The following is a 27454-nucleotide window of genomic DNA, read 5'->3' as shown; positions in this document are numbered from 1 at the left end:
ATTCCCGGCATTCTATTTTGCTCCACCTGCCCTTCTCAACTTTTTGAACAGCATAAAATACATCACATTTCTACCTCTCTCCAGTTGCGGTGAAGTCCAATTGGACTCAAAGTTAACCCTGCTTCTTACTCCCCTAATGCTGCAAGACCATCTAATTTTTCTGTTTCTACTCTTTTTTTATTTCAGCTTCTGCAACATTCTGCTTTTATTTTACTTTTTTTATACGCTTTCTCCTTGAGTTACTTTGAGAAAATGTGTGGGATGCTGAGCACAGGTATCTATAAATTTTCATTATTACAATATAGTAGACAGGAAAGTATGTTACACAATTTTACAGTTAGAATAAAAACGGATTGCCTCAACTCACAATTTTAAATTATTGCATTGACTCTTAACACTTCACCAAACGTTACCGACATTCCTACTTGGTTGCATTGTGAAGTCAGTTGGTCATTTTTTCTCTACTTCTTATTGTCATCAATGATTTGAGCTGGATTACTAGGTCTGATAAAAGGTAAGTTGGTCTGAAATATTCGGCTGGATTTTATGTCTACAAGTCACACCAACACCAATGCGAACGTAAAACAATGTTTACAACCTGGATTCATTTCAGTCTCTTTCAGAGCAGGCCTGTGCGGGGTTTTTTGGATGAATTAATGCTTTAGCTGGAGTGGAGATCCTGTACAAGCAGAGGATTCTCAGTTATCTCTGTACCCACCTATAATTGAATTTACAGCAAGTCGACTCTCAACATCATCTCTTGGAAAGTAAAATAGATGGTCTTATCCACCAACAAGGTCCTCTTAACTGCCAGACTTCATTTAACAAAATGCAATTCCAGGCTGAGCTACAGTGGAGGACCAGTGAGCCTTTTGGAGCCAATTCTAAGAATCTTCCAGTGCTTTAGTTAAGTTTATGCTAACTGCATCAACAGATTACTGTGGGTTTTTGCACAACTAATCACTGGTGATACAATTTAGGTGCACACTTCAACCTTGCAACCTGGTAGAGGATGTGCTCCGATCCTTGGTAGTCCCCAGGGACATACCCTTCCTCTGTAGAATGTTGAGCACTGCAGGTTGACCTGAAATATTGAATACAAAAAGCAAAATACACAACATAGAATCTGCAGAAAGTCAGTATCAATCTGTTTTATGTCTGCCATTTAATATGCTTCAGTATTTTCTTCCAAGTGCATATTTGTTTGTCTATAGTCCACCTCCCACATGCGCTTACGCTGTTCTGCCAATTTCCATAAATTTCCATTCCACTCTGACCTTTCTAACCTCAGCTTCTGCCCAAGCTCAAATTGTGAGCGTGTAAAGATTTTCAATTTAAAGTTGCCATTGGAATGTGTGCTCTGATCCACCTGGTAGTATATTGTAAATAATGTGTTTTGAAGATTTGGTGTTGATGAGCAGTAAATATGCAGCAGATTGATGGGCAATAATTTGCAGAAAGCAAGTTGGGACATCTACCTTGTTGTGTAGCTCACCTCTCGCTGCTCGCCTCTCAAAGGTATTCATCTGCTTCTGCATCTGTTCTCAGGTCCTGTTACTACTGTGCCCTGCAATGACCCTGGATATACCCCAGTATACATCTAGGTAGAATGCTCTTTCGGAGGGTTGGTGCACACTCATTGGGCAATGGCCTCCTTTTACACTTAGGGATGCAATGGGAGTAAATTGGAGCTGTCAAAAGTCTCTGAGTCTAACTCTGATTTGGAGACTTTCTCGGATGGCCCTGGGAAGCAGGTGAATTGCCCATCGGAAGTTCAAACAGGAATTCTGTGGGGTCCCGACGCACATCTTAGGTCATACATCTAGGGCGGGATTCCCCGCAATTGGCGCGATGTCCGCCGACCGGCGCCAAAAACGGTGCGAATCAGTCCGGCATCGCGCCGCCCCAAAGGTGCGGAATTCTCCGCATCTTGAGGGGCCGAGCCCTCACCTTGAGGGGCTAGGCCTGCGCCGGACTGATTTCCGCCCCGCCAGCTGGCGGGAAAGGCCTTTGGTGCCCCGCCAGCTGGCGTGGAAATGACTTTGCCGTGCGGCGTATGCACGGGAGCGTCAGCGGCGCTCACGGCATCCCCGCGCATGCGCAGTGGAGGGGGTCTCTTCCGCCTTCGCCATGGTCTCCACTAGTGGAGACCATGGCGAAGGCGGAAGGAAAAGAGTGCCCCCACGGCACAGGCCCGCCCGCCGATCGGTGGGCCCCGATCGCGGGCCAGGCCACCGTGGGGGCACACCCCAGGGCTAGATCGCCCCGCGCCCCCCCCCAGGACCCCGGAGCCCGCCCGCTCCGCCTTGTCCCGCCGGTAAGAGAGGTGGTTTGATTCTCGCCGCCGGGACAGGTATTCCAGCAGCGGGACTTCGGCCCATCGCGGGCCGGAGAATCGCCGGGGGGGGGGGGCCGCTAACCGGCACGGCGCGATTCCCACCCCCGCCGAATATCCGGTGCCGGAGAATTCGGCAACCGGCGGGGGCGGGATTCACGCCAGCCCCCGGCGATTCTCCGACCCAGCGGGGGGTTGGAGAATCCCGCCCCTAGTCTCTAATGATCTGCCTCTTGCTTAGTTGCATAAGTTAAAGATGTTGGTACAAGTGACAAAGTGCACAGCAAAGCCTTTCTGTGCCTTCTTTCTCCCTCCTTCAAGAGTGAGAAATGCCAAAGAAAAGTAGGTAGTTGCAATAAGATCACAGAGCTGATAGTCCTGTCCAGCGGAAAGGCTGCAAATTAGATAAGGAAATGGATACACTGGAGATTGGGCAAAATTACAGATGGTCTTCTTAGCCATCCTCCTAAAGAGAGTAAATGGACAACATTGGTCTTCTAACGGACTGGGAACCCTGAAATTACCTTCTGCCACTTAATCTGAAAACACAATGTCACATTTTTCAGCCTCTCCATCACAGCTGATACTCAAGATGCACCCCGAGTCGTGTGGATAATCAAAATTATCATTTAAATATTGACCCTGTTTACTTTGGAAGGATCTGGGTCAGAGAGCATAGGCAGGAATAGTTGTGCATTCAAGCTAAAATATCAAGTCCCATTTTGCAGAACACTTTCTTTCTCAAAAGAATTGTTTTTAATTCTGGATGAAAATAAGGGTGCATCCATAATTCTGACAATTACTCTTGGTTAATTACGACTCACATTATTGTTCTATTTGATTTAATTTCTAGTTAGACCTGGAAAAGTCTTCCACCATAATGCCATGAATTGTAACACTGTTCACTGTCGATCAGCCATTTTGGTGGCTCAACCTGGCTTCAAATGTAATCCGCTTGAGTTGAATTAACAAATTCCCAGCAAAGGTTATTTTTCTCATCCCTCACTGTTCAGCTATCACAAATCTACAACTTTCTTTATTAGTAATGCTAATGTGTAACAATCTGATAGTGATGCAGCTGCAATTGTCAGTCAGTTCGATAGGAAGCTGTTCATAGGGCATCTACTGAATAGAAATGATCACTTTGATGCTATACTTTTGAAGTGGCTATCAGGCTAGGCCGTAATATTGCTCCACGCTATTGCTGATGGATATAAAATATATTTAAAACGAAACGGGAAATATTTAGCAAAATCTTTTTTCACTCACTGTAATTATCTGCCGTAATCTGCATCTGTAGGCATTTATAAATGCACATTGCAAATTGATGTAAATTCTGTTTGCAAATGTTCAATAAGTACTTAGCAAAGAAATTGGATTATGTTTATTATGTTAAATATTAAATGACAACTTGGAACCTCTCAAAATAATATTTAGCGAAATTGCATGGTGTTCCAAACAACCTACTTTGAAGAAATGTTTATCTTAAAAAAAACGAAAACCTAAAATTCAATGACATGGTGAACGTTTGAAGGCACCCAAGTCTCCAGTATGGCAGGAAGGAAGTGCACATTCGTTATTAGCCATATCTAGTGTAGGATAAAAAAAACAGGTGAACAGAGTTATCTGTGTCAGACTCAACAATTATCCTCCCCCCCTTTCCCCAGTAGGGAACTGTATATTTGTACTCCAAGATCACTTTTTCTACAGAGAATTACATTGGAACCTTATTACGTCTCAGTTGGGCTAGATTGGCCACTTTTGGTCACCACACATTGGGTACAATGATCATAGAATCCCTACAGTGCGGAAGGAGGGCATTTGGACCATCGAGTCTGCATCGGCCCTTGAAAGAGCACCCTACTTAAGCCCACACCGCCACACTATCCCTATCACTGAGTAATCCCACCTAATCTTTTTGGATACTAAGAGGCAATTTAGCATGGCCAATCCACCTAACATGCATATCTTTTTGGACTTTGGTAGAGGGGTCAATTACTAGGGGGCATAGGTTTAAGGTGAGAGGGGCAAGGTTTAGAGTAGATGTACGAGGCAAGTTTTTTACGCAGAGGGTAGTGGGTGCCTGGAACTCGCTACCGGAGGAGGTAGTGGAAGCAGGGACGATAGGGACATTTAAGGGGCATCTTGACAAATATATGAATAGGATGGGAATAGAAGGATACGGACCCAGGAAGTGTAGAAGATTGTAGTTTAGTCGGGCAGCATGGTCGGCACGGGCTTGGAGGGCCGAAGGGCCTGTTCCTGTGCTGTACATTTCTTTGTTCTTCTTTGTTCTTTGTTGAAACTGGAGCACCCGGAGGAATCCCACGCAGACACGGGGAGAAAGTGTAAACTCCACACAGACAGCCACCCGAGGCCGGAATTGAACCCGGGATTCTGGAGCTGTGAGGCAGCAGTGCTAACCACTGTGCCACCATGCCACCCATGATAAGTCTTTATTGAGCATCCGGAAGAGATTTCTGTTGTAAGCCTCTTCCAAACTTTTGCCAGACTGAGCAACAGCCATTTAAGCAGATATAAAACCCTCTCCATGATCTAAAGGTTCCTTTTGTCTCTACTCTGGATAAAACTGACACAACAACCTGGATGAAATTTCACCAAGGTGATGCACCTTTATTAAACCACTGGGCAATAATATACTCGCAACTGTGCCATTTGCTTAGTTCCCCTGTGTGCCGAGGCCTGCCTGTGGTCAATCCAAGGATAAAATCCCCCGTGGGCATCCTCTGAGCAACTTACAAAATTGTTGGGTAAGCCACATTTGAAAGTTGCACTTGAAGTCAGCTTGACTCTGTTTTGTTATCACAGCACATTTGCCAACCGTAATAAGGCCTCAGCTTTACTATTTTCCCTGGTACATGTCATAGAATCCCTACAGTGCAGAGGGAGACTATTCATCCCATTAAGTCTGCACCGACCCTCTGAAAGAGCACTCTACCTAGGCCCAATCCTCCGCCCTATCCCCATAACACCATAACCCATCCTAACCTTTGGGCATTAAGGGACAGGTTAACATGGCCAATCCACCTAACTTACACATCTTTAAACTTTGGGAGGAAACCGGAGCATCCAGAGGAAACTCACGCAGACACAGGAAGAATGTGCAAACTCCACACAGTCACCCAAGGTCGGAATCGAAACCGGGACCTTATCACTGTGTGACAGCAGTGCTAACCACTGTGCCACAATGCCTCCCACTGTGTCCTCCTACAGTTTAAGTCATTTTGGAGAGCTTTGCAAATTCTATCAAAGCTTTGACCTGACTAAATTGACCATCATGCTTTGTGTTTTGAGCCTACAGTTAAGTACAGTTCTGAACATATCTTCAGTCTTTATAATTTTTATCTTGATGTTCCATGTCACCACCATGACCGACTCCAGGGTTGCACCACAACTGGTCTACATTGACTAATATAAAAGAAATAACGAAACAGTTACATAGTTAAAAAATGATTGCTATTAAATGGTAAATAATAATTTGGCTTACAGCATCCACCTTTAAGTATGTAATTTCAATTTCTAAGAACATTATTACACTTAAGCTGTTCTTGCTCAGCCCACAGGCATTTAGCCAATTGTATCAGCTTTCTAAGTCTATATCAGCGACGTTAGTTACACACAGATATATAACAATAATCAACTATATAATAACTCATACATGCAAAATGATTCATAACCAGGGATGGACCTTGATGTTACTCCCCCAGTTCCATTGCCAATTTCACCAAGACCATTGTTCAAAGGTCTGGATTTCCTGCAGGATTTCACGATTTGTCTGTTATAAATCTGGGATTTATTAACCTCTTCTCACAGCTTCACCAGCTGTTATGGTAGCTGGGGAATCTTTCCATATACTTCCCTAGCTCTCCTTTATTGGTATCTCTTTAATTTCAGTGCTGTTATAACTGTAGATATTTACCAATTCTCTTTCCCCAACCTTTGTGGGTCCCTCTGGAGTAACAGCGCATTTCAAATTCAACCCATACTGATACCATTTTCTACTTGTGTTGACACAGTACTCTCCCTCCGCTGCATAGGCCACCTGAATAGGCTTAAAGATTGCCTTCACTATCCCCATGGTGCAATTTATTTCAAAGGGATAATATTGCAGCTGTGTCAAGGTACGTATTCCCTTGAAGGAGAAAGATAGGAAAGATTGGGAGGGTCTCTGTTTGGGGGGGGGGGGGGGCGGGGGGGTGGTTGAGTCACCCTCATGCGTGTTTGCTGTGGGTGGAAGGAGGTGGGTGACCCATTATTCCCATGGTGGTCAGGGTAAGGATGCCCCTACTATTCAGCGGAGGGCTGGGGGCAGTATTTGCATTGTGGGGGAGAGGGGAGCCAACCGCCAGATCAAAATGGCAATCCGATACCGGGATTCTGACAGAATCCCGCAAGCTCTTCTTCATGCATAAATCTGCATGGAAAAGGAGGGAATCGCACCTGAGCACTGCTCCTAGCACCAGTGGAGACCTAGGGCGTCATTCTCCGACCCCCCCGAGGGTCGGAGAATGGCCGTTGGCCGCCGTGAATCCCGCCCCCGCCGCTTGCCGAAGTCTCCGAAGGGAGAAAAGTCGGCGGGGCGTTCATGTCGCCGCTGCCGTCGGAGAATGTCACGGGTCTGCGCAAGGCAGCCGATTTTCGGCCTGCCGATATTCTCCCTTCCGGATGGGCCGAAGTCCCTTCGACGTGATGACCGTTCACGTCGACGTAAATTAAACCTCCTTTTCACCGGCGTGACCCTGTGCTCCAGGTTCACGCCGACCAGCGTGGAGGTGAGTGACGGCCTGGGGGGTTGGCTCTGGGCAGGCGATGGCGTGGCCGCAGTCTGAATGCGTGAGGAGAGGTGTGTCTCGGGTTGTGTGTGTGTGTGTGTGTGTGTGTGTGTGGCGGGGGGGGGGGGGGGGGTGGTTAGAGTAGACTGGGCTCCGGGGGAGTGCCGGGAGGGGGTCCGTGCCGGGGAGGGGGATGGGGGGGTCCGTGCCGGGGAGGGGGATGAGGGCAGGTCCGTGCCGGTGAGGGGGATGGGGGGTCTGTGCCGGGTTGGAGGTTGGGGGGGGGTCCGTGCCGGGGTGGAGGTTCGGGGGGTCCGTGCCGGGGAGGGGGATGGGGGGTCCGTGCCGGGGTGGAGGTTGGGGGGGTCCGTGCCGGGGAGGGGGATGGGGGGTCCGTGCCGGGGTGGAGGTTGGGGGGGGCTCCGTGACGGGGAGGGGGATGGGGGGTCCATGCCGGGGTGGAGGTTGGGGGGGGGGTCCGTGACGGGGAGGGTGATGGGGGGTCCGTGCCGGGGTGGAGGTTGGGGGGGGTCCTTGCCGGGGTGGAGGTTGGGGGGTGGTCCGTGCCGGGGTGGAGGTTGGGGGGGGTCCGTGCCGGGGTGGAGGTTGGGGGGGGTCCGTGCCGGGGTGGAGGTTGGGGGGGGGTCCGTGCCGGGGAGGGGGATGGGGGGTCCGTGCCAGGGTGGAGGTTGGGGGGTGGGTCCGTGACGGGGAGGGGGATGGGGGGTCCGTGCCGGGGTGGAGGTTGGGGGGGGGTCCGTGACGGGGAGGGGGATGGGGGGTCCGTGCCGGGGTGGAGGTTGGGGGGGGTCCTTGCCGGGGTGGAGGTTGGGGGGTGGTCCGTGCCGGGGTGGAGGTTGGGGGGGGTCCGTGCCGGGGTGGAGGTTGGGGGGGGTCCGTGCCGGGGTGGAGGTTGGGGGGGGGTCCATGCCGGGGAGGGGGATAGGGGGGGTCCGTGCCGGGGAGGGGGATGGGGGGTCCGTGCCGGGGTGGAGGTTGGGGGGGGGTCTGTGCCGGGGAGGGGGATAGGGGGGGTCCGTGCCGGGGAGGGGGATGGGGGGTCCGTGCCGGGGTGGAGGTTGGGGGGGGTCCGTGTCGGGGAGGGGGATGTGGGGTCCTTGCTGGGGTGGAGGTTGGGTGGGGTGTCCGTGACGGGGTGGAGCTTGGGGGGGGGGGGTCCGTGCCGGGGTGGAGGTTGGGGGGGGGGTCTGTGCCAGGGTGGAGGTTGGGGGGGTCCGTGCCGGGGTGGAGGTTGGGGGGGGGGGTCCATGCCGGGGAGGGGGATGGGGGGGGGGTCTGTGCCGGGGAGGGGGATGGAGGATCTGTGCCGGGGTGGAGGTTGGGGGGTGGATCCGTGCCGGGGAGGGGGATGGGGGGTCCGTGCCGGGGTGGAGGTTGGGGGGGGGTCCGTGCCGGGGTGGAGGTTGGGGGGGGGGTCCGTGCCGGGGTGGAGGTTTGGGGGGATCCGTGCCGGGGAGGGGGATGGGGGGTCCGTGCCGGGCTGGAGGTTGGGGGGGTCCGTGCCGGGGAGGGGGATGGGGGGGGCCCGTGCCGGGGAGGGGAATGGGGGCTCCGTGCCAGGGTGGAGGTTGGGGGGGTGTCCGTGCCGGGGAGGGGGATGGGGGGTCCATGCCGGGGTGGAGGTTGGGGGGGGTCCATGCCGGGGTGGATTTTGGGGGGGGGTCCGTGCCGGGGTGGAGGTTGTGGGGGGTCCGTGCCGGGAAGGGGGATGGGGGGTCCGTGCCGGGGAGGGGGATGCGAGGGCAAGTGAGTTGGTCCACCTGGCCAGGTGCCAACCTCCAACAGTTGGACCCATGCGGTCCATGCCACCTGGCTGGGGGGAGGAGGGGATATGGGCAATGATGACATGTCGTCGTTCCCCTCCCCCCCCACCAGGCCGTCATGTTTTCCGATCATCCAGCGATGTTGGCCGCCGTGGCGGCAGCCGCTCATGTCTATGTTGCCCTGGATGAGGAGGAGGAGCGTGCCAGAGAGGCGGCGCAGGCTGCCGCAGAGGGACAGGCGGCAGCTGCCCAGGCTGGAGGGACATCTGACCGACAGGACGAGGAGCAGGAGGAGGACGTCGCGGCCCCACGGCAACGGAGGCACCCGAGGGCGCCCCGTGTGTACCGGCCGCGGCAGTCATACCAGGACCTCACGGACAGGGAATGCAGGAGGAGACTCCGGATGAGGCGGGAAACCGTGGCACACATCTGCCACCTGCTGGCACACCTGTCACCGCGTGGCACTGGCGGGGGACACCCTCTCCCCGTGTCCGTCAATGTTACGGTGGCCCTGAGCTTTTATGCAACGGGGTCATTCCAGGCACAGAGTGGGGACCTGTCCGGCATATCGCAGACATCGGTGCATCGGTGCATCCGGGCAGTGACAAATGTCCTATATGCCATGGCGCACTGCTACATCCGCTTCCCCGTGGACCGGGCCAGCCAAGATGCCCGGGCCGTGGGCTTCTCTGCCGTGGCCGGGTTCCCCATGGTCCAGGGCGCGATCGATGGGATGCACGTCGCCGTGCGGCCACCTGCAGATAACAGGGCCGTGTTCACCAATAGGAAGGGGACCTATTCGATGAACATACAGGTGGCCTGCGACCACCGCATGATGATACTGCACGTCTGCGCCCGTTACCCAGGCAGTGTACACAGCTCATACATGTTGTCGCGGTCATCCATCCCCGGCATGTACGAGGGACGCCATCCCCGGCTGAGGGGCTGGTTGCTGGGCGACAGGGGCTACCCATTGCGATCATGGCTGATGACGCCTATACGGAGGCCACGCAATGAGGCGGAGAACCGCTACAATGATGCCCATGTAGCGACAAGGGGAGTGATAGAGAGGTGCTTTGGCGTGCTGAAGATGCGTTTCAGGTGCCTGGACCTCTCTGGGAGCGCCCTCCAGTATCGGTCAGATAGGGTCGGCCGCATCATTGTGGTGTGCTGCGTCCTGCACAACATAGCCCAGCAGAGGGGCGATGTGCCGCAGGCAGAGGAGGGCGGAGTGGAGGAGCAGCAGGAAGAGGCGCAGTCCTCCCCAGATGAGGGGGATGGGGGTAATGGTCAGGGCAGACGGGGTAGACACAGGCGGGTGGCTGTCCACCGTTACCGGCTGGCCCAGCGGGCACGGGACAGACTGATAGACGCCCGCTTCACTGACTAGATGGGCGTGGGAATCGGGTAGTATGGCCACAGACCGCACACCATGGCAACAGCCGACCACCCAGACCCCCCACCCATCCACACACCCAGCACCCTCACCCCCCTCCCCAACCCCTCCCACCCCACCCGCATGCACACCACCCCCCCCATTGCCGATCCACCTGCGGCACAACGGGCCGGGCTCACACAGTTGCGGGTGGACGCGTGTCTATTGCAGGCCATGGAGGATGATGACAACGTCGCCCTGCGGTGAGCTCCTGGCTCTACATCGTTGGACTATGTCTGACCCATGGCCACAGTACCACCATCCACCCGCACAATCCCTGCATGCGGCTGTGACACTGCAGCGCACGGTCCCGTCCATGCCCGGGGGATGTTGATGGCGGCCCAGGGGGAAGGGGGCAGACTCACCTGGGGCTGAGGTAAGACCACCCCTCACACACACACTTGCGCTCAATGTACATGACACCCCCGCACGCTTTGGACAGAGCACAAAGGAAGCTTCTGGGTTCCGAGTGCGGCTATGCAGAGCTAGGTCGCATATTCGGCAGCTCCTGCTTGGAACGGACTTTTGGGCTCTTTTACAGGGCCCCCACGGCATTTGTTTGACATTTCCCGGTGTGGGAAGAAGGCTGCAATATTCCCCTGACAGTGTCCCCCAGGAAGGGTATGTCTCTGGGTTGCCAGACACGGCAGAAACAGTAAAAGATTTGGCTGCAACTGCAGGATAAACAGAGCCTCTTCTAGCATGCAGGCGGGGGAAGGGCAAGCTTAAAGCTGCAAGCTGACCTGAGGGCCTGTATCAAAGGTGAATTCTAGCAGTAGAGGGAACAACTGTGAAAAGACCTCATCAAGGCCACTGAAGGGACTTCCGGTTGCGGTGATGCCTAGCTAGCCGCACGCTTCGGCGGCTCCAGCTCCGACGGACCTTCGGGCTCTTTTAAGAGCCCCAACGGGGAATTTTTCGACGACGCAACCCGGTGTGGGGTGTGTGAGAAGGGAGTCCCCCCCAAACGAAGGAGGAAAAAACCGGCGGCGGCGGCTGCAGCGTGAGGAATCGTCGACCAAAGGGTCAGAAAGAGAGAAGTACAAGATGGCGGCGGAGAAAGCGCAGGCGACATGTGGGCCTGAGCAGGATGAAATTGTGAGACGGTGCATGGAGCTGCTGAAGAGGGAGGCTACAGGCAATTGAGGGGCTCAAGGAGACATTAAAGACCCAGGAGACAGAGCTCCGCGTGGTGGAGCAGAAGGTGACAGATATTGAGGACGAGATCCTGGGCCTGGCGGTTAAGACACAGACGCACGAGGCACTTCATAAAAAGTGTACTGAAAGGATCGAAGCCCTAGAAAGCGGAGCGCGAAGGAAGAACCTTCGGATACTAGGTCTCCCTGAGGGTGTGGAAGGAGTGGACTGTGGAGCGTACGCAAGTACGATGCTGAGCTCACTGATGGGTGCTGAGGCCCCTACGGGCCCCTTGGAGGTGGAGTGGGCAAATCGGATTCCGGCGAGAAGACCAAAAGCGGGAGAACCACCCAGGGCGATAATCGTGCGATTTTACCGCCTTAAGGATAGAAAAGAGGTCCTGAGATGGGCTAAAAAGGTGCGGAGTAGCAGATGGGAGAATGCAGTGGTACGGGTATACCAGGATTGGAGTGCGGAGGTGGCGAGAAGGAGGGCGAGCTTCAACCGAGCCAAAGAGGTGTTGCATAAAAGGAAGGTGAAGTTCGGGATGCTGCAGCCGGCAAAACTATGGGTCACTTATCAGGAGAGACACCATTATTTCGAGACGGCGGAGGAAGCATGGACCTTCATCAAAGAAGAGAAATTGGATCGGAACTGAGGGACTGATGCTGCAGGAAATGTTATTGTTAATGTTATGGTTGAAGTTAATTGAGAAGTAAATTGGGAAGGGGGGAGACATTGGGGAAATGTGGGCGCCGGTGAGGGGGGAAAGATGGGACATAGTTGGAGAATTGGGAAGGGGAGGGGAGGGGAAAGGGAGCTGCGCCATAAGAGGCGGGTCAGGTAAAGGGATGTTCCCGCGCCAGAAAGAATAAGGCGGGATGACAGGCGCAAGGCGGATGGGAGTTCCCCACACGGGGGGGTCGAGGAGTGAGCAGGAGTAGCCGGGGTCAGTTGAAGTCAGCTGACTTACGGAAGTAATATGGGGGGAGCAATCATGCTAGAAAGAGATCTAGCGGGGGGGGGGGGGGGGACAACTGGGTTGCTGCTGCGGAAATCCAAAAGGAAATGGCTAAAGAGTGGGTGGGCGGGGGTGGTGTGCGACGCTGGGGGAGCGAGCGGGAGCGCGGAGGCGGGATATGGGACTGGCCTAGAGAAGGTAATGGCTAGTCGACACGGGAGGGGGGCAGGTAGCCCCCTAGTGAGGCTGAACACGTGGAACGTGAGAGGCCTGAACGGACCGATAAAAAGGGCCCGAGTGCTCGCACATTTGAAAGGACTAAGGGCAGACGTGGTTATGCTCCAGGAGACGCACCTAAAGGTGGCGGACCAAGTTAGGCTAAGGAAAGGATGGGTGGGACAGGTGTTCCACTCAGGACTGGACGCAACGAATAGAGGGGTGGCCATTTTGGTGGGGAAACGGGTAGCATTTGAAGCAAAGAACATCGTAGCAGATAGCGGAGGTAGATATGTAATGGTGAGTGGCAGGCTGGAGGGAATGGAGGTCGTGTTGGTTAATGTGTATGACCCAAACTGGGACGATGCGGGATTTATGAGACGGATGCTGGGGCGTATACCGGACCTGGAGGTAGGAAACTTGATTTTAGGAGGGGACTTTAATACGGTGCTGGACCCGGGGCTAGATAGATCCAGCTCAAGGACCGGAAGAAGGCCGGCAGCGGCCAAGGTACTTAAGGGGTTTATGGACCAAATGGGGGGAGTGGATCCATGGCGATTTCTTAGACCTAGGGCTAGGGAGTTTTCCTTCTTCTCCCATGTCCATAAAGTGTACTCCCGGATAGATTTTTTTGTTTTGGGAAGGTCGTTGATCTCTAGGGTGGAAGAAGCTGAGTACTCAGCCATAGCGGTTTCGGATCATGCCCCACATTGGGTGGACCTGGAATTAGGAGAGGAAAGGGAGCAGAGAACACTCTGGCGATTAGATGTGGGACTGATGGCGGATGAGGGAGTGTGTGCAAGAGTGCGGGGGTGTATTGAGAGATACCTGGAGGTCAATGACGACGGCGAGGTCCCTGTGGGAGTGGTATGGGAAGCACTAAAAGCGGTGGTCAGAGGAGAGCTGATCTCCATTGGGGCCCACAAAAGGGAAACAGAGGCCAAGGAAAGGGAAAGATTACTGGGGGAGATTTTAAGGGTGGATAGGGAATTTGCAGAGACCCCGGAGGAGGAGCTGTACAGGGAGAGGAGACGACTCCAGACGGAATTTGACCTTCTGACCACCAGAAAGGCGGAGGTACTGTGGAGGAAGGCACAGGGGAGGAGGTATGAATATGGGGAAAAGGCTGGTCGCCTGTTGGCTCATCAATTGCGAAAGAGGGCAGCAGCGAGGGAAATAGGAGGAATTAGAGACGAAAGGGGAGACACGGTGCGAAGGGCAGGAAAGATAAATGAGTTGTTCAAGACCTTCTATGAGGAACTGTATAGGTCTCAACCCCCAGAGGGAGAGGAGGGGATGCGGCAGTTCCTGGACCAATTGAGGTTCCCGAAAGTGGAGGAGCGGGGGGTGGTAGGCCTGGGGGCACCGATTGGGGTGGACGAGGTTATTAAGGGACTGGGAAGCATGCAAGCAGGGAAGGCCCCAGGACCAGACGGGTTCCCGGTGGAGTATTACAGAAAATATGTGGACTTGTTGGCCCCGTTGATGGTGAGGACGTTCAATGAGGCCAGGAAAGGGGGGACTCTACCCCCGACGATGTCGGAGGCGACGATATCATTAATTTTGAAGAGGGATAAAGATCCGTTGCAGTGCGGGTCCTATAGACCCATTTCATTATTGAACGTGGACGCCAAATTGTTGGCAAAGGTACTGGCATCGAGGATAGAGGACTGTGTCCCGGGGGTGGTGCACGAAGACCAGACAGGGTTCGTAAAAGGGAGACAACTGAATGTTAACGTGCGACGACTATTAGGGGTGATAATGATGCCCCAAGTGGAGGGGGAGGCAGAGATAGTGGAGGCAATGGACGCAGAGAAGGCATTTGATAGGGTGGAGTGGGAGTATTTATGGGAAGTGTTAAGGAGGTTTGGGTTTGGGAACGGGTTTATTAGCTGGGTTAGACTTCTTTATGGGGCTCCAACGGCAAGCGTAGTTACAGGTCGACATAGATCGGAGTATTTCCGACTATATAGGGGAACAAGACAGGGATGCCCGCTGTCTCCATTGTTGTTCGCGTTGGCAATTGAACCTCTGGCCATGGCGTTGAGAGACTCCAGGAAATGGAGAGGGGTGATTAGAGGGGGAGAAGAACACCGAGTCTCGTTATACGCGGATGACCTATTGTTATACGTGTCGGACCCAGCGGGGGGGGATGATAGAGGTTATGCGAATTTTGAGGGGGTTCGGGGATTTCTCGGGGTATAGGCTAAACATGGGGAAGAGTGAATTATTTGTGATACATCCAGGGGACCAGAGTAGAGAGATAGAAGGCTTGCCTCTAAGGAAAGTGGAAAGAAACTTCCGATACCTGGGGATTCAGATCGCTAGGTGCTGGGGAACCTTGCACAGACTTAATCTGACACGGTTGGTAGAACAAATGGAGGTGGACTTCAAGAGGTGGGACATGCAGCCTTTATCGCTGGCGGGCAGGGTGCAAGCAATTAAGATGATGGTCCTCCCGAGGTTCTTATTTGTATTTCAATGTCTCCCTATACTAATCACTAAGACCTTTTTTAATAAAATAGACAGGAGCATCACGAGCTTCGTGTGGGCAGGGAAGGTTCCGAGAGTAAGGAGGGGGTTCCTTCAGCGTAGTAGGGACAGAGGAGGATTGGCACTACCGAACTTGGGCGATTACTATTGGGCCGCCAATGTGGCAATGATACGAAATTGGATGATGGAGGGTGAGGGAGCGGCGTGGAAAAGACTGGAGAGAAAGTCCTGTACAGGGACGAGTTTAGAGGCGCTGGTGACGGCGCCGCTACCGATCTCACCTAAAAAGTTTACCACAAACCCGGTGGTGGCGGCAACATTGAATATCTGGGGACAGTGGAGGCAACAGAGAGGGGTGCGGGGAGCCCTGGTGGGGTCCCCAATCAGGAACAACCATAGGTTCGCCCCAGGAAGAATGGATGGAGGATTTCAGAGCTGGAACCAGTTGGGAATTAGGAGGGTGGGAGATTTATTTATAGATGGGACTTTTGCGAGCTTGGGAGCATTGGAGGAAAAGTATAAGTTGCCCCGGGGAAATTTCTTGAGATATATGCAGGTGAGGGCGTTTACTAGACAACAGGTGAGGGAATTTCCATTGCTCCCGACACAGGGGATACAGGACAGGGTGCTTTCAGGGGTGTGGGTCGGAGAGGGCAAGGTGTCAGAGATTTACCGAGAGATGAGGGAAGAGGGGGAGGAGTCGGTGGGCGAACTAAAAGGAAAGTGGGAAGAAGAACTAGGGGAGGAGATAGAGGAGGGTATGTGGGCTGATGCCCTAAGCAGGGTAAATTCCTCTTCCTCATGCACCAGGCTTAGCCTGATTCAATTTAAGGTGCTACATAGAGCACACATAACAGGAGCAAGATTGAGCAGGTTCTTTGGAGTGGAGGACAAATGTGGGAGGTGTGGCGGGAGCCCGGCAAACCACGCACATATGTTTTGGGCATGTCCGGCACTGGAAGGGTATTGGAAGGGAGTGACGGGAGTGATTTTGCAGGTGGTGAAGGCCCGGGTCAAACCAGGCTGGGGGTTAGCTCTATTTTGAGTTGCGGAAGAGCCGGGAGTGCAGGAGGCGAAAGAGGCCGACGTTGTGGCCTTTGCGTCCCTAGTAGCCCGGCGCAGGATCCTACTCATGTGGAAGGAGGCGAAACCCCCTGGACTGGAGGCCTGGGTAAATGATATGGCGGGGTTCATTAAACTGGAGCAGATAAAGTTTGCCCTGAGAGGATCGGCTCAAGGGTTCACCAGGCGGTGGCAGCCATTTCTCGACTACCTAGGGGAACGTTAGAGGGAAGACAGATGACCAGCAGCAGCAACCCAGGGGGAAGGGGTGGGGGGGGGTTTAGTTTAGTTTAGGTCAAAGATAAAGGGGTTTTGTTATTTGTGTATTGTTAAAAATTTCTGTATTGTTATTGTTGCGTTTGCTTTGTAAGAGGGGAAAAATTGTTGTTTGGGAAAAAAATTTCAATAAAACATATTTAAAAAAAAAAACAAAGGCAGCTTCTGTAGGTGTAACATTGACTTTAATAACCAAAGGAGTTCATGCACGTGCCCTAGCCCCTAAAACTCATCTGTGCCCTGCACCCGTGCCAATTTACTCAGTGTCTAATTGTTTGGCCTTACGGGCCCTTTGACTACGTCTACGTGGTTCCCCAGACGGTACAGCAGAACTGGAGGTGGACTCCTGTGATTCCTGCCCTCTGACACTGGATCCCTTTGGCGGCCGTTTCCTGGGGCGTCCTGGCCTAGATGGGCCAGGCTGCGGCCCGGGCGACTGGGATGGCGAGCTGCCAGCCTGTCCTGCCCGTTGCCCACCCGATGCACCTGGGACGGAAGGGGGGGAGTCCGAGGTGTCGCGGTGTACCGGGACCTCCCCTACAGGGGGACCCGGGACGGACCACACCACCTCCTCCTCCCTCGGGGTGCCCGATGGCCCCAGGCCTCTACATGGGTGGGGGATGCGAACGGACTGGCCATCCGACGCCCCCCCCGACATCTGGTGCTGCCAGTCCTGGAGGCCCGTGCTGGTATCGACAGGGGTCTGCAGGTTTGCAGCCATGGAGCCCAGGGGGTTGGCAAACCCTGTCTGTGACAGTGCGACGCCGGCTCGCACATGGCCACTGGCGCCGATGCCCTCAGCGATGGCCTGCAGAGACTGGGCCATGGCCTGCTGAGACTGGGCCATGGCCTGCAGAGACTGGGCTATGGCGTTGAGCGCCTCTGCCATCTGGCGCTGGCACTGTCTCATGGCCTCCTGTGAGAGGGCAGCCATTTCCTGGGCCACAGACGCCGCCTGCACGGAAAGCCCCAGGCCTCGCAAACCGTTCCCCATGTCTGACACCGTCGCACCCATTGCCTCCACCGTGGACGCCACCCATGCGGTGTCAGCTTGGGTGGCACGCATGACTGGCACCACTCCCAGCTCCTGGACGCGGGTGGACTCCTCCACCTGCGACTGCAGCCGCCGCAAGCCTCCCGTCACCCTCTTCGCTCGTCTCCGGGTCGGTGGTTGCATCGGATCTATGTGTGGGTGTGGTTACTCCAGGAACCCGGGATCCATCTGGGCGGCAGATGTTCGCTTGGGCTGGGCTGCCCTCCGACCGCCCGGCCCCTCTGCTGCTCCTACCTCCACCTGCTGTACCGGGACAGCTGTGTTGTGCGCACCAGTGAGTGTACCAGACGCCTCATCACTAAAGTGCCCAACCGAGGTGAGTGTTTCTGCGATGGTGGAGGGTGTTGGTGACAGCAGTGGCGTTGTGTCGTGCTCTTCGTCCCACTCTGAGTCCATGGCACTTTGGGGTGGGGGTTCGTCTCCACCCATCCACTCTGAGTCACTGTCCGGTGTTTCGTCTTCCTGGGTAGGGGTGTCCCGGGTAGGGGTGTCCCGGGCAGTGCTGTCCCGGGTAGTGGTGTCCCGGGTAGTGGTGTCCCGGGTAGTGGTGTCCCGGGTAGTGGTGTCCTGGGTAGTGGTGTCCTGGGTAGTGGTGTCCTGGGTAGTGGTGTCCTGGCTCGGATGTGACGGGGGCCTGTGGCTGCCCCCCTCGTCGCTGGGTGGTCGCTCCCGCACGTGACGGGGGTGTCATCTACCTGTTGCTCCAGGTCTCTCCGTCTCCCGTGGCCTCCAAGGGGCATCCTGCGGGCGTCGCATGCTGGAGGGTGCGGGTCTCTTCGTCTCCAGTGGTGTGCGAGGGGCATCCTGCGGACATCGCATGCTGGAGGGTGCGGGTCTCTCCGTCTCCCGTGGTGTGCGAGGGGCATCCTGCGGGCGTCGCATGCTGGAGGGTTCATGTCTCTCCGTCTCCCGTGGCCTCCGAGGGGCATCCTGCGGGCGGTCTGCATCTGCGGGGATGGGTGCCTGGACGTTTGGTCCTGCGATACACAATGAAGCATGCATGGTTAGACATCAGGCAGTGATCAGGTGATATGGGGGAGGGGGATATAGGGAAGGGGGCATATGGGGATGGGCTGTCGGTGGCTCACTTGCTACTACGCCCACGACCTCTGCATCAGCAACCTCCCGGTCGTCAGGTCCGCCAGCCAGTTCCAGGCCCTTTCCTCGTGTTCGGTCAGTGGCCTCTCATCAGCGGGCCCTCCTCCAGTCCTCACATGCTCCCTATTGTTGTGTGCGCGCTTAACCTGTGGGGGGGGGGTGGCAGGGGTAAAAGGCAACACGGTTAGGCAGGTATATGAATGCACGCCATCGGTTGCGCGTGCATTGCAGAGGTTAAGGTTAGGGCTGGATTCACTTGGGGATATGGGGGATATGGGGGAGGGGGGATATGGGGGAGGGGGATATGGGGGAGGGGGGATATGGGGGATATGGGGGAGGGGGGATATGGGGGAGGGGGATATGGGGGAGGGGGGATATGGGGGAGGGGGGATATGGGGAAAGGGGGGATATGGGGAGAGGTATATGGGGGAGGGGGGATATGGGGGATATTGTGGAGGGGGGATATGGGAGAGGGGGGATATGGGGAGGGGGGATATGGGGGAGGGGGGATATGGGGGAGGGGGGATATGGGGGAGGGGGGATTATGGGGGATATGGGGGAGGGGGGATATGGGGGAGGCTCACCCTGCCTGCTCTGACGAGGTCGTTCACCTTCTTGTGGCACTGGGTGCCTGTCCGTGGTGTCAGGGCCGCAGCGGTGACGGCCTCTGCCACTTCCCTCCACAGACACCGGCTGTGGCGTGGGGCAACTCTGCGGCCGTGCCCGGGATACAGGGCGTCCCTCCTCTGCTCCACCGCGTCCAGGAGCGCCTCCACATCCCGTGACTCGAACCTCGGGGCTGAGCGGCGGCCAGCCATCCAGTCGGGTGTTGCGGTCGGGTGTTCCGGTCGGGTGGGGGGGAGCAGCGCGGCCTTATGAGCCGTCACGCCGTGCGGCGCGTATGACGCTGCACGGCGTGAACCACTGCGCAAGCGCGGATCCCGTTACGTCGCTGCTAGCCCATTTCGGGCCGGAGACGTTCGACCCATTTTTCCGACGTGACGCAAGTCGGATTTGCGTCGTTTTTTGCTCCGATCGGCGGACTTTCCGCCGATAACGGAGAATTTCGCCCCTAGTCTCCGCTGGCGGGAGTACTTAGTCTCTGGAACAGAGAATCTAAACCAATACAAATAAAGAGAGAAACCCTAAAGAAGGTGCAGGAACAAAGGGACCTTAGTGTATACATACATAAGTCAATGAAGGTAGCAGGGCATGTTGAGACAGCAGTTAATAAAGCATATTGTATCTTAGGATTTATTAACAGAGGTATTGTGTACAAGGAGATCATTCTGAACTTTAGAAGACATTAGTTAGGCCTCATCTGGAGGAATGCATCCATTTCTGGGCAACATACTTGAGGACAAATGTGAAGGCATTGGAGGGAGTACAGAATAGATTCACAAGAATGATTCCAGTGATAAACAACTGTAGCTATGAGCATAGGTTGGAGACATTGGGTCTGTTTTCCTTGGTGGAAAGAAGACTAGCGAGGAGACTCGATAGAGATATTCAAGATCCTGAGGGGTATGGACAGGGTAAATAGTGTGAAACTGTTCCCATGCAGGACTACATCAAGGACTAGAGAGCCCCGATTCAAAATAATTGGCAAAAGGAGTAAAAGTGTTGTAAGGAAGAAAGATTTCACCGAATGTGTGGTTGGAGTCTGGAAAGAACTTCCTGAGTGGGCGATGGAGACAGTTCTGATCAAGATATTTAAGGAGGAATTGGATTGCTATCTGAAAATAAATAATGTACAAGTCAACGGGGATAAGGCAGGGGAATGGGACGAGGTTGAATACTCTTTCAGGGAGCCAGTGCAGAGAAGGTGGATCAAATAGCTTCCTTCTGCACTGTAACGTTTCTGTGATATGAAATCCCTTGGTCAAATGACCATGCTTTCCTATCACGCCGCTTTACCCCTTCCAGTGCTACAACCCTCCAAAAAGGTTCCCATTTTATAATCACCCAGATTCACTGCATACTGTAAGATAATGCACACAAATTCCTCGCAGGCTAATTGGAAGCATTCATGTCCTCCTGAATAAGTTTATTAATATCTTGGCATGATTCTCCCAGATGCAGAGGGACCCAATTCCGGATTACAACATTTGGGAAATTGGTATTCCAAGGCTTGGTTCTCCTTCTGCATTCCGGGTACGGATGATAGACACTGATATTATCTTCCAAATTACCTACAAAATAAAGCATACAAATAATAATTGCTCTGTAAACAGACTTGGCCACAGGCACAGGGGTATTACATTTCTATAAAATGTAACTGTTTCCTCAGCTGTCTTTTCCTATTGCTGTTCCTCCTTCATGGGGAAGGGAATCTTTGTCGTGACCTTCCTCGTTGCAGGAGACTTGACTCCCCCATATCCTTTCATTCCGGTTCCTCGTTTAACATTTGTTGGGTCTGACTACATTTGCAGTTGCCCCCTTACTGTCGCTGTCATCCTCATTATCACAAATCCCTGTTGTGGAATTTGTAGGGGCTCTTCCCAATACCAACTATTGGCATTATTTGACCCCCATGCACATAACAGTTTCCTGTTGGCAAGGTGCCCTGATTTAGGACTTTGCTAGCTTCACCTCTTTAATGTGGAACCACTTTCTCCGCTTGGACTATTGCACCGCATATACCATAGGGCTAGCCTTGCCCACTGTGCAGTAGGGTCCTTTGTACAAGGGTTCGAGCACACTCAACCTTATATAGTTCTGTGCCATCGCCTGATTACCTATGCACCTTTCCTGTGGTTTGTTTTGCGCTAACTGCAGTCGGTTTCTCTGATAGGACTGGCCAACATTTTGTTGGCCTCCTCTAGGCTCAGTTCCTTCAAAGTTTCCCACAGGCCTAACTAATTTATCTTTGGTGATCTCTCGGATTTACCTGTCGGACAAGATGGGAATCAACAGATGCCTAGGTGTACCCATGGATCACCCAGTTCCCAACTCGTGGGGTGACGACCCAATTAACTTCAATTGAGTGCACCTTATCCCCATCAGAACCAAAGGAAGCACCTCATCCCATTTATTTTCCTGTACATTTAACTTCTTCCGAAGAACTACCTTTAATGTCTGATTCATCTTTTCCACCATCACTGAAGATTGTGTGTTGTGTGCCAGATGCCATTTCCCTTCTATTTCCCCACATTTTAGAGTAACCTGCATTATCTGGCCTGTGAAGTGACTGCTTTCATCCTTAGGGAGTCCCCGTCAGAGAATACCTATTTCACTAAAGTTTTTGCTGTCCATGGGGCAGTAGCTAACAAGCAGGGGAAGGCCTCTACACACTGAAATGATTCACCAGCACGAGTCACAATTTATTGCCCTTTTTAGATGTCGGGAGTAGCCCTATAAAATCTATCTGAATGTAGCGACAAGGCCTATCGACACATCAGGTGTGTCCAATAGGTACCTTTGTTTTGTGGAGGGTCTGGATTGTTTGCAGGACAGACCAGGAAATTCTTACAGTCGTGCTCCACACCCCTCCGTCGGTGGGGGCCACCATCCAACCTTCACAATCCATTCCCAAGTCGTTCTAGAGCCTGAATGTCCTGCCCCGGGGGCCTCTCTGTGCTAACTGCATCACTTTGTGTCTGTATCCTTCAGGTACTACCTACCTTTTGCCTCAAAAAGGCGTTCCTTTTTTAACTGCTATGTCTGGTCCTCTGAATGGACCCTCTGTTGGGGTTTTGCTGCAAAACTGCCTTCAACACTAGATCCTTCTGTTGTGTCTCCTTCAAGTCAGGAAGGAGAGATATGCTGTTATCATTATTCCCTGCAATCACTGTCATTAGCAACCCTGACTTGTAAGGGTTCCATGGTGTGCCCCGTTCCTCCCCTATCTGTGCTAACTCATCTGCCTTCTTGTTACCCCTCCCCCCTCCCACCTAGAATAGTGAATATAATAATCACCCTGTGTTTCTCCTATGCTCTGCACTATGATCTTCAACATGGCGGCTGTAACAGTGGTAGTCCATATGCCTCGCTGAGTGCAAATGGCTAAATATTCTGTGCAGGAGTTACATGTGAGCGTAGAATCTGACATAGTGTTAGCCATGATAACATGTTCTTTCAATGTGTCCCAGGTGACCTGCCCCATTTTGCCTTCACAATGAAGTGCTGCATAGATGGGTCCCAGTGAAAAAAGCATCAGTTTGTTTTTCTCTCCTTCATCTAGGTCATGTTGCCCCACTTATTGATCTGTCTATAAGAAGTGTCCATAAGGGTCTTTAACGGACTCAAATTTTGACACATCTGCTGCCATTCTCTGCAGCGCATCAGCTTTCTACGGAACAACAAACTCACAGTCCAACGGCCCTAGACCTGGCTGACTATCTGGTGAAGGTTGAGACCTTTGATGCCTCATCCGGCCATGGGCAGGGGAGGGGCCTCTCCCCCCCTCCCCCATCCCCCCTTACCCGGTACCATCCTAGTAAATCTCTCTAAGCCCTTGGCGTGATGACCAAAAATTGACTGATCTAGTCCAGATTCAGCCTAACCAGAGTTTTATAAACGGTTAGAATAACTTGGTTGCTTTTGTACTTGATTTGTTAATAATAATGCTCAGGATATCCCCGTGTCTTTTTAGCAGCCTCAGCTGCATTTCTTACTAAAGTGAGCATTTTTACAGTTTAACATCCCTATCAGATTCTTCGCTAATCATTGTCTGTTCCTACATTGAACCTAACTATGGTATGGTCATTATTTCTCAATTGTTCACATTATTTCCCAGAATTAAATCAAGCAACATTTATTTCCTCTTTGATTTACAAATGCACTAAAAAAATGACTCAGTGCATTTTATTTATTTGAGTCAGTCTCGAGAGAGTTAAAATTATTGTTGACCTATTATCCTTGCACATATTCCGAACTGCTAGAAAAACAAAACTCTCTATCCCATGTCCATTTTTGATGGACTATGATAGATATATGTGTGAAATATGTGACTGAGGAGGAAGAATTAATAAAAATTGTATGGAAGAGGATATTAAGGTCTGAATCAACTTGAGGGCTGTACGTTTTGAGCTGCTATGATGATTGATGTCTAATAATTTAATTGTACTGAGCTCGAGAATCATGTTGACTCTGATGTCCTGTAATTACGTATATTAATCATCATCCATCACTCGTTTTTTATTTTTAACTTATTGCGAATTTCCATCATTTTTAACCAGGTTTGAATTTAACAGAAGCCTGAATTTGAAAGCTCCCAAATTAAATACGTTAGCTCTTAACCTTTTTTCTTTCCAGTTGTGTTATTACAAGTGATCAATTTCAGGTGATATCTGAGGATCAAAGGTCACCTTATTGGCCATCGTAATTCTGCTATATTAAAAAAAATAAAAACTTTCATTCACAGCCGAAAATAATTTCCCTCCACATTCTAATAGATACATTGGGATAACTGCAACAAAAGCCGATCTGATGATGGAGCTCAATGACGCATCTAACTCAGCCAAATGTAGGAACCTAGGATTCTCCCAACACTGCACCAACTGGTTTCTTGAGTAATTTCAAAACACTTGCCTCCAGTATCTTATCTGGAAGGCCATTTTATGTAGTGCCCTGTGGGAAGAAATATTTCCAGGTATCCAGATTTTTCTCTGCCCCTTACATATGTTGACAATCAGGTTTCTTTGTGAACTTTTCTAACTTGGGCAGCTGTATTTCTTTTTGCCCATCTAAGCCAAAAGAAGTTTATCTTCTCCCCTCCTCCCCACCCCCCTCCACCTCCCCAAGCCTTCACAAGGTTCACAAAAGCTGTGGGGCTGGATTCTCTGTCCCATTCATGGGCAGCGGGATTCTCTGGTCCCGCTGCAGTGAATGGGAGATTTGGCTGAGTGCCAAACTCTACGTCTACGATAGCAGCGGGGCGGACTCGCAATGGAGAATCCCAGTCATGATGTGCAGATTTTCGTGTACTGCACTCTTTATGCATCCTTCAACACTGGGAAAGCATGGGACCTGTGTGATGGGATCAAAAATGCATCAGGTCCATCAGTAAAATAAAAATGGCTCCATTGAAAACAAAGGCAAGGGAAGACTTCGCCTACTATAAAAATACATATGGAAAGATGGGATGAAAACAATGTTGAATTTTACTCTAGGAAGAACATGGTGAACAAGGAAACTCTAGAAACCATAAAACGCCTATCTATCATGGAAGAACTGGAGATCAAATCCACAATGGAGGAGCTTAGCAAACCTATTGACTCGGCTGCCATGAGCAAAGCTCCAAGTGCTGATGTTATAATAATAATAACCTTTTATTGTCACAAGTATGAAGTTACTGTGAAAAGCCACATTCCGCCGCCTGTTCGGGTAAGCTGGTACGGGAATTGAACCCACGCTGCTGGCCTTGTTCTGCATTACAAACCAGCTATCTAACCCACTGAGCTGAACCAGCCCGAGACCACCTGAACTCATCGAGAACAGGAATCCAGCACTCCTGCAGCAGATGTCTCTGCAGAAGGGAAGGGGCAGTGTCCCAAGATATGCATGGTGCAAAGATTGTGACCCTCTACCACAACAAGGGATCACACCAACTGTTAAGGCATGTGTATCAGATGGACAATGACTGTATACCCAAACACCTGTATGGTGCACTGGCCACAGGGTCACAACCCCCTGAGGGTCCATCACCTGCCAGTGTGATATGAAGATGCCACACAGTGCCATTCACAACTGGGAGACAGTCATTGACAACCATGGTCTTAGACTGTTTGGAGGGGCATTGGGGTATTAGAGGAGGTAAGCAATAACAAATTGCTCAGCTTGCTGTGAAAAGGGCTCAGAGAAAGCTGAGGTCAGCAAATCATACAACTTTTCAGTCCACAGTCTTACTATGCAGCAAAGGCAGCAGGGACGACCACCTGAGCCACACCAGCTGTTTAACGCAGAGTTGACCACCAGGACACAACCCATTGTTCCATGAGGTGGAAGGCTGCCAAGATGCACTAACAGTCAACAGAAAATCTGTTAAAATTTAAATCTTTTGTCTCACGCCAACATATTATAAACTTCAGAATCATAGAACCCCTACAGTGCAGAAGGAGGCCATTCAGCCCATCGAGTCTACACCGACCCTCCAAAAGAGCATCCTAACCTAGGCCGACTCCCCCAACCTATCCCTGTAACCCCACCTAACCTTTGGATACTAAGGGGCAATTTATAATGGCAATTCATCTAACCAGCCATCCTTGGACTGTGGAAGGAAACCAAAGCACCTGGAGGAAACCCACACAGATACGGCGGGAACGTGTAAACTCCACACGGACAGACAGCCAGGGCCGGAACCCGGGTCCATGGTACTGTGAAGCAGCAGTGCTAACGACCTTACAGCATCCTGAAATTCTACATTTCAGATCCCTCCAATGGAAATCAGCGAAAATAGATTTAAATTTAGATTTAGATTTATTGTCACATTTACTGAGGTACAGTGAAAAGTATTGTTCTGCATACATACCAGGCAGATCATTCCATACATGAAAACCATAGGACATACGATAAATACAATGTAAATACATAGACATAGGCATCGGGTGAAGCAAACACAGTATAGTGCTAACAACAGTAGAGAAGATGCGTGGAGAGATTAGTTCAGTCCATAAGAGGGTCATTCAGGAGCCTGATAACAGCGGGGAAGTAGCTGTTTTTGAACCTGTTGGTGTGTATTCTCAGATTTTTGTATCTTCTGCCTGAAGAAGACAAAGGGTGGTGGTTGATGGGAAATGTTCAGACTGGAGTCCAGTTACTAGTGGTGTACCACAAGGATCTGTTTTGGGGCCACTGCTGTTTGTCATTTTTATAAATGACCTGGAGGAGTGCGTAGAAGGATGGGTGAGTAAATTTACAGATGACACTAAAGTCGGTGGAGTTGTGGACAGTGCGGAAGGATGTTACAAGTTACAGAGGGACATAGATAAGCTGCAGCGCTGGGCTGAGAGGTGGCAAATGGAGTTTAATGCAGAAAAGTGTGAGGTGATTCATTTTGGAAGGAATAACAGGAAGACAGAGTACTGGGCTAATGGTGAGATTCTTGGTAGTGTGGATGAGCAGAGAGATCTCGGTGTCCATGTACATAGATCCCTGAAAGTTGCCACCCAGGTTGAGAGGGTTGTTAAGAAGGCGTACGGTGTGCTAGTTTTATTGGTAGAGGGATTGAGTTTCGGAGCCATGAGGTCATGTTGCAGCTGTACAAAACTCTGGTGCGGCCGCATTTGGAGTATTGCGTGCAATTCTGGTCGCCGCATTATAGGAAGGATGTGGAAGCAATGGAAAGAGGTGATTTACCAGAATGTTGCCTGGTATGGAGGGAAGATCTTATGAGGAAAGGCTGAGGGACTTGAGGCTGTTTTCGTTAGAGAGAAGAAGGTTAAGAGGTGACTTAATCGAGGCATACAAAATGATCAGAGGGTTAGATAGGGTGGACAGTGAGAGCCTTTTTCTTCGGATGGTGATGTCTAGCACGAGGGGACATAACTTTAAACTGAGGGGAGATAGATATAGGACAGCTGTCAGAGGTAGGGGGCGGGATTCTCCACCGAAGGTTCGGCGTCGAGGTTCACGACGGCGCAAAACGGACCCTATCCCGACCGATTCAGGGCCCGATAATGGACTAGGAGCGGGGCCGCGTCATTTACACGCGCCAGGCCTTGTCGCCGCGTAAAGGCGGCGGCGCATACATGACGTGGCCGGCGCCGCATAACTGGCGTCATGTATGCGACGCCGCCTTTACGCGGCAACAAGGCATGCGTGGTTGCTGCCCGCAAGAAGATGGCAGACGGATCTTGCAGGGCTGCGGA

Source organism: Scyliorhinus torazame, chromosome 4, assembly GCF_047496885.1.
Source record: "Scyliorhinus torazame isolate Kashiwa2021f chromosome 4, sScyTor2.1, whole genome shotgun sequence".
Taxonomy (NCBI): Eukaryota; Metazoa; Chordata; class Chondrichthyes; order Carcharhiniformes; family Scyliorhinidae; genus Scyliorhinus; species Scyliorhinus torazame.
Note: the sequence above shows the minus strand (reverse complement) of the source record.